This window comes from Hylaeus anthracinus, unplaced genomic scaffold (genome assembly GCF_026225885.1).
Source record: "Hylaeus anthracinus isolate JK02 unplaced genomic scaffold, UHH_iyHylAnth1.0_haploid 14314, whole genome shotgun sequence".
Lineage (NCBI taxonomy): Eukaryota > Metazoa > Arthropoda > Insecta > Hymenoptera > Colletidae > Hylaeus > Hylaeus anthracinus.
The window spans coordinates 8,681-17,000 of NW_026534523.1; the positions used below are offsets into that span (position 1 = coordinate 8,681).

The following is an 8,320-nucleotide window of genomic DNA, read 5'->3' on the forward strand; positions in this document are numbered from 1 at the left end:
GTTCGAGTTCCACTTAGGTTCATTTATTGCTTCAAATTATTTTTACACTTTATTTCAATCCCAAACTACATAGCAATGATCAATGTACATTTACAGATGTAAGAATATTTTTAAAACTTTTCAACTAAAAATATCCAATTTATTGAAATAAAATGAAATTATACATGATTACAATTAAACGTAAAGGATGATGTCGTTTAAGTGGACGCCACAACTACTGACAAGTGAATTTTGTTATTAAAAAACAAAATCGAGAAGTCGTTTTTCAAAAACTATTTATATTTTTTTATTCAATTCATAACTACATGACGATACTCAATACATTAATTTTAAAGATGTTTCAACCTAAAATATAAGTCAAAATAAATTTGGAGCTCTTTTTATGCTATCATTATCCTTGTCAGGTATTCTATTATTTATGTTATTATTTAACACTGTCCCTATTATTTTTTTATGGTTGAAATACTGATCAAAGCTTCAGGATGTAAAATGTTATTTGGAAGATCTCTACTACAGAGTACTTATACTTGCATTAAAAGACAACCATAATTAATTAACTGCTGTAGAATTAAATAATTAAGTTTATTGTCACTTCACCATCAAGAAAACTATGAGTTACTCCCAAAAATCAGTTTATATTCGACTGTGCTTTCTAATAATTGAACAAACGTTTAAATTTGGTTATAGGACGTTAAAATGAAATACTAGAAAAAATATTATCTCAAAAATAACTAAAAATTCGTTATCAGTTAAGTTGAAAATCAACATTAAAATTTATGAAATATTTCATTCAAATAATTAGTCTTTGAACATTTTACTTTTCCAAAAATAGCAGGAAAGAATTTCAAAATTTTATTTATGGGTTCTTTGAATTATCTCAAGTAATATCATTGTTGCTTTAAAGAGACCATTAATTTTATTAAATTCGAAGTTAGGTCACACTATATCTATAATAAAACTTGTAGATGTTACACTGTCTACATGCCATTCAGTAGGCTATTCCAAAATTAAATCCTATTGTTGTAAATATGTGAATGCATATTGTTAGATGCAGTTCGCATTAGCAGCAATAATTTATTATTTATCGCATGCTTGGTACCTTTAAAAGACTGTAACACCTGTAGATATACTTAATGGAATATGTAATCTTGAACAAGAGACACCAATCATCAAAGAAAACAATAATAAAGATTAAGGATGTTATATAATTCTATACTACAATCCATCCATATTTGTTAAAGGTAAGAAATTTGCAAAACAACTTATATTAATTTAATATGGCAACTGTTAAACAATACAGTAGCTGATAGAATACCTAATACAAAAAGTAATAACATAACACAATGCGCTAAACTTATTTTGATGTATACGTTAGCTAGATCGAAATATTTTTTAAATATCCTTCAAATATTCATAAAACTATATTGATTATTGTTATGTGCCAAGTATTAAAACAAATACATAAGAAATTAAAAAAAAATTAGTGTAAGTGTGACCCACACTTAAGTTTAAAAATGTTGCACAGTTCAGTAGTCTGATACTTTGATGCTTTGCTATAGATGCTATTGAGAACAATAGCTATTGTAGATACATTAGAATGTAACTTTTATGGCATAATCTCAATTAGTTCAATTCGAATACTTCGCAGTTAATGTGATCTCTATGTAAAAGTGAAAACATTTAAGTGTCTTGTAATGTTATAAAAACTGGCAAAAGTTAGAAAAAATAGAAAACCATTAATACTAAGTTAGATCATAATCGATTCCAATTGTGTTATTAATGACAACGATAATAATGATAACGATGACAGAAGTATTTATCGCAAAATTAATTCGGAATATATATGAATAGTATAATACATTTAAAAAATATTCCTGGTGATTGCAGTGAAAAAATTAGAAAAAAATGTAATATTACTTTAGAAAAGAATATAGCATTTTCTACATCATCGACGATTTCAAGTATTTTAAATAACGAGTGCGTCAAGGACCAATAAGTGTGCCAGATCAATGTTGGAGTAAATTTAAATACGCACCGATTACTTTGTATGGCGTAGAGCGGTCATTCTCTGCAAATAAAATAATTTTGACAGACAAACGCCACCAATTAGCAACATTAAATTTGGAAAAATGCTCATAATTAATTGGCACGCGAACTATAATGTATCAGAATAATTGTGAGAAGTATTTTACATGTGTATATAGTGAATATTCTGTAACATACTAATATATTGATTATTATATTACACTTTATATATACCTATATACTTTGTATATTTTTCATGTATAAATGCCATGTGTATGTTACATATTTATCGTGCATAAACTTCTGCAGTCTAGTCATTAAGTATCGCATAAAAGAATAATTATAGAAAGAATGTACAAAAGTACAACATATAAATTACTCTGATAAGAAACAATGAAAATATTACATTTTAATTTCATTATCCCTTTGCAGTCCTATGTCGAATGAGGCTCGACAAACATGTACTGAAATCAGAAAATTCTGACTGCAAAGGGTTAAATATGGTGCACAAATACTAAAAAACAAACAGAATTGAAAATAATAATAACAGTAATATGTACTTACTGTAATGATACAATTATAGTATCTTAACAGTTTCTTTACAACACTAGCATTATTCACTTTTTTTTGGTCTTTTTTATTTTTCACAACATGGATTTTCAATAAAGAATGTGAAAAACTATGTAATGTGTACTTCTTTATCCCACATGTCTGTGATTTTTTAAAAGAATTTCATGTAATACTGTAAAAGAAATCAATCAGAAACATAATTTTCAATTCTACCTTTTGGTACCCATGAAATTGTGACACAGACTGGAAACTTAACACATAATATTTTTTCCGTAAGCAATCAAAGAACCCATCACAAATAAAATTTGATTTAGCCACACTTTTGATACTCCTATTTGAGTAAACCTTTGAATTATATAGATGCAAGTCACTTTCATTAAGTGGTATCAAAAAATTTTAATTCTTAATAAATACAAATAGATATACAGGGTTTGGCAGGCTGGTTAGTACAACAGAGTAGAGGGTAATACTACATGTAAAAATAAGTCAAAAAAATAGAATAACATTTTTTCGTTTGACGCTTTCTTTTTGAGGAAAATCAAGTTTGAAAATTCCATCCAGTACATGTTCACTATACCGCTTCTAAGTTTAGATATGTATTATAAATAAGAAATATTAATTTTATTAATTTTTATTAATTTTATTGATACTTCTAACATTAATTGTGTAACATTATTGAATAAACTGTTCAAAGTGCTGTCCTTGTTGATGTATACATATCATTGCTTGCCTTGTTAGTGAGTCATGAACTGACGCCAATGAATATCGACACTTTATTTGAATAAAAGCATTTATTATTTTTTCCTTCAGCTTGAGAGAATTTTCACTTATTTCTGCATTTTAGAAATTGTTGCCTGTAATGTTAAACTGCTGCTGTTGCATTTCCATGACAAGCTTCTAATGCTTTTATCATTTTGACGTACTCGTAGTTGCTATAAGTAGACATTGTCACAGCTTGACTGATCAAAAAAGACTAAAAGTAGAAGAAAATCGTATGGCTGAAGACGAAATTTAAGCATTAGAAAAGTCAACATTACAATATGTAAGCAAAAGGAAACTTGTAGCGGGCAATGACTTGGGGACACAGTCCAGTGCACACGTACTGGATAGAATTTTCAAATTCGATTTTCATGAAAACAAAGCGTTGAATGAAAAAATATTATTCCTTTTTTCGATTTATTTTTACATGTAGTATCACCCTCTGCTTGGTTGTACCATCTGTCCTGCCACACCCTGTATAAGGACATACAAAATAATTTCAATACAAGTTTGTACGTTTTATACTAAATTTACAAATTTGCTGTGTAAACAATTATTATTGCAAAGTATTTAAAATCTGATATATTCTGTTTATATTCTACAATTTCAAACCTCATTATGTATTAACTGGCTTCTAATGATTAATGAAACTTCATAAAACATTCATTTGATCATTATATAATACAAATTCTAATTAAATATAAAGATGGACTTTATTTCAATAATATTCATATTTAATGTTTGTACTAATCGTCACTAATTTTATAGTAATTACTACAAACTGCATGTGAAATTTGTATTACACCATTCTGAACATGTATTTAATACCTAAATATTTTTTTAAAAAATATACATATATAAAATATGTTTTGATGAAATATATTTTCAAAATTAAATTCGATACATATTTGTTTACGACTATTAACTGTAACACAACTTGACATAGTATAGTATAATAAAACATGATTACATTACCTTTTAACCTTAAAGTAAGAATGTGTCGACACGTTGAACCAATATTAAATTAATATTTCTCGGATTATCATGAAACGTACATTTCAGTAGAAAATAAATTACTTTGGTATACGTTAAATGATCAGTAGCTAGCATAAACACTAAAGAAAACTAACGTCTTCAGTTAATTTAATTAATTAAACTGTCAACGCGACAGTACTCTATATAATACACTCATTCATATACGCGCTCTACAGCACTTCCTATATATATACACTAAATACAAACGCGCACAAGTCCACGTCTGCAAAAGTGCCTTATCATTAGTCTCTTTAAATACTGAAGATAAGCATCGTTTTTGTTAAATTAATGTAATGTTGCGTTCCACGATCTATGTAGGGACAAATTAATTTCCACATTATCCCTAGATGGCAGAGCGGAGATTCGTTTGTGTTGTTGTGTATGTGTGTATGACTCTGTGAGGTTGGCAATTCTGTTTGAACGTGGTTGGCGCTGATTACGATTTTCATGTCTTTTACGTGTTTTGTTTTTCTTGGTGATTGCATTTTATTGAAACACTTTTATTATTCACATAGAGACCGTTCTCCAGATCAGACGTTTCCTGCAATAGTCCGCGTTTGTAGGAGCAAAACTCTACGTCTTTGTTAATAAAAATTATATTTGAATAGTTATAATAAAATTATATTATAGTTTCTTATTTTTATTTCAAGTGATTTGATTTATGGCTAAGTCACACGTATTTTTCATAATTCGATCACATGCGGTACGAGTACCAGCGGGTCGATTCTGTAACATCAAAGTGAAAATACGAAATCACTAGATTAGAAATGGAGAAAAATGTTTGATCAGGAACTGTAATTGAATGTACCATACCATATTATAAGGTTATTTTTTTAATAAGTAAAAAAATTAACAAGTATAACGCAGTCTATCACTCCGCAATATGTAGAATAAAATAAAGTATTGTTACGCTATCACGTGAACTTAGCTTTGTAGCGTATTTCTACGTCTAAACTTTTATGGAACCATTACTTTTGCCGGGGGAAGGTAATCTCGTACTCGTATATAGAACACAGCTTTTTGGATTTCCTTTTCTTTATTTTCTCTTAATCAGACGAGCACGTGTCGCGACGCTAACCACACTAACGAACTTCTCTAAACGCTCTCTTTGCTGCGTCTCTTATTCAAAAACGACGAAAACCTCTTAATGCTAAATTCTCTAGCTTAGGTTGGTAACGCTGCTTGAACCTATGACTATATGTAGGTCCCTACAGCTTCATGGCATGTAGCGCCACAACGCGGAATAGCTTAAACACTACCGCATGTAGTATATATTTATATTCAAATTTGGAGCGGAATTCAAATGGATTAACGCATTGAATCAACGAACCGCCACGTACATTGTTAAAACATTCGACATGGATGATCAAGCGTGGGAAAGTCGAAAGTCAGGAGAGAAAAGGGAACGTTCGCTGAAAATACTTAATAGATTCATTATAGGCCACGTCGAATCGCCGTTTCCGTTGGAATGCATTTCTTTAGAATTCGAGTCGAGTTAGCTTTTGTTCCAGCTCATAGGATCTTTGAAAATAACAAACTCGCGCTGTACCTCGGTTCGCGATTCCGACGACTTCTTCAAGAGGGTAATAAATTTCCTTAAGGGTTGCTGTGTCTCGCTGGCGCGTTTTCTTTCTCTCTAGACCTCCGCGCTTTCCTTTTTCATATGTAGCCCTGCACAAACATGGCCGCGCGACTCCCACCTCCACCCGACTCAGGGGTGGATCCGAGATCGATGAAGATCACCGATAGAAAGAGTAGGGCGCAACCACCAATCGGACCAAGACAACCCGAAGGGAGGATCGGGAATCTTCCGGAGAAGGGAGAGAAGCAGCAGATCGAGCGAAGATTATTCCAGAGAGATCAATCGTAATCGAACCTCTGGGAACGAACTACGAAACGATTTTTAAACCAAACGAGTCGATCGAATAAACGTCTTTGCTTTTTCTTAAAAGTATTACGAATTTTATTTCACGCGCCTCTCCGGGCAGAGCGGTTCAGCGCTCCACGGGCACCTTACCCACGTCAGAAAATTCCCTATCATCGCACGACGCGTTCCGCAACAGTATACAGGGTGTCCCAAAAGTCGGGGAGAAGCCGGAAATGGGGGTAGCTGAGACGATTCTGAACAACAATTTCTTTTGCAAAAATGTCGGATGGGGCTTCGTTAATGAGATATTAAGAGAAAACCCCGACCAATCAGAGCGCGCGTAGACCGTTCGAGCGGCCGCGGTAGTGAAAGCTACGCGCTGGCGGCCGCGCTGGTACGCTCACAAGTGACTCGACGTGCATCGAAGGACATTGACGCTGCCGCCTAGCGCGTAGCCTTCGCTACCAGAGAATTGTAAATAATCTTGATGTGAACATAATATTATAATGAGTACATGCAATACATAATATAGCAATAGTAGAAGTAAACATGCAAATATATAGGATGTGGCGTATTTACTATTAATAAATTATTATCAATATTAATATTAATATTATTATTAATAAAAAACGTATTATTAAAAATTGTAGTCCACAACCTATACTTTATAATTCTTATATATTATTTATATAGCAGTGAGTAAAAAGAGAAATAGGAAATAGAAATGCAGTTGAAAAAAAAAATGTCCATTACTGAGTCTCAAACCCATGAACTTTGAACATTAACCAGCGGCGTAACACCCGCAGCTACAACAGCTTCCGTTAAGAACTTCAATATTTTCATATATCTAGATTCTAGTGGTCCGTAAATGTTTAAAGCCATTTTTTATAAAAACGGCTGGCCAGATACCCCTAATGTTTTGCGCTTTTTTATGCTCATCAGGCCCCATCATTAGAGCCCGGTCTCGTTCAAAAAGCGCTCATTCGGATCGCTTATTCCGGACCTTCTCTTGTTAGAGACTTCCGAGCATATATCATTGATTACAAAAAAGGAAGTTAAGAAACTACAATTTCACACAAAAGTTTTTTGGGAAATTGGTCGGTATACGAATACATTCTACACCCACTGTATATACAGGGTGTCCCTAATTTAAATGTCTAAACTGCGGGGGCGTATTGGGCACCGAAAAACTAAGAAAAAAAACGTTAGGTGATTTGCTCGTTTATGCTCAGTTTTCGAGAAAATCGCGAAAAAAGAAACAAAAGAGTTTCCGTTTTTCCTCTCATTTATTTACATTTACATATGTTGTTAACACTTATTTATTGCAAACACTTTTCAAAATGATTACCTTTTGCTGCAATGCATGCATTGCATCTATTGGTTACCGCTTGAATTGTCGCGTGAATCAGTTATTAAATAATTTAAAATCTGCCAATTTTTATGCAATAGAGCAGAGCTATCACCGAAGATTTTCAAATTTCGGAGTTTGTAGTTATTTAGTTTGTACCTATTTAAAGTTGTTATACTAACCAATTTAATTACAATTATTCATAAACAACTTTAATAATAAAATTTTGTTTACTTAAAGAAATAAGTGTTTTGCTTAACATTTTTCAATTTTAATATTTCGTTCGGCACGTGAAAATAATTTTTTTTCAACCGGCGCGGGGGCAAAAACAGTTGGCCATCCCTGATCTAAACCATGTAAAACACCGTGTATAGACTAACGATATAATAACACCAAACAAGACGGTGACAGCGCCGCAACGGGAAGCGCGATAGCGAAGCGCCATATTGCCATACAAATCATCAAAATTTCACTGCAACAAAGTTTTTCCAAGATATTGAAGCAAAGAAGCAATATTTTCTAATAATTCTGGTTTTAATATATTCGTTACACTTTGGCGGACGCGACTCCAAGGCCTGATTTTGCAATTTCGGCCTTAAAAATTTATAAATAATAAAAGTACGTTCTTTTTTTTTCTTATAGAAGAAATTTGTTTACATATACTTTTTCCAAAATCAGGCCTTGGAGTCGCGTCCGCCAAAGTGTAACGAATATAT

The 8,320-nt window shown here is 32.1% G+C and overlaps 1 long non-coding RNA gene across 1 annotated transcript; it reads right to left on the bottom strand.

The window, feature by feature from the left end:
* Positions 1 to 2,686: 2,686 nt before the first annotated feature.
* On the bottom strand, positions 2,687 to 5,454 carry LOC128892684 (uncharacterized). The gene is made up of 3 exons (XR_008461141.1): positions 5,203 to 5,454; positions 4,330 to 5,115; positions 2,687 to 3,828 (listed from the first exon to the last, which is right to left on the bottom strand). It is a non-coding gene; the product is annotated as an uncharacterized LOC128892684 (long non-coding RNA).
* Positions 5,455 to 8,320: the final 2,866 nt, after the last annotated feature.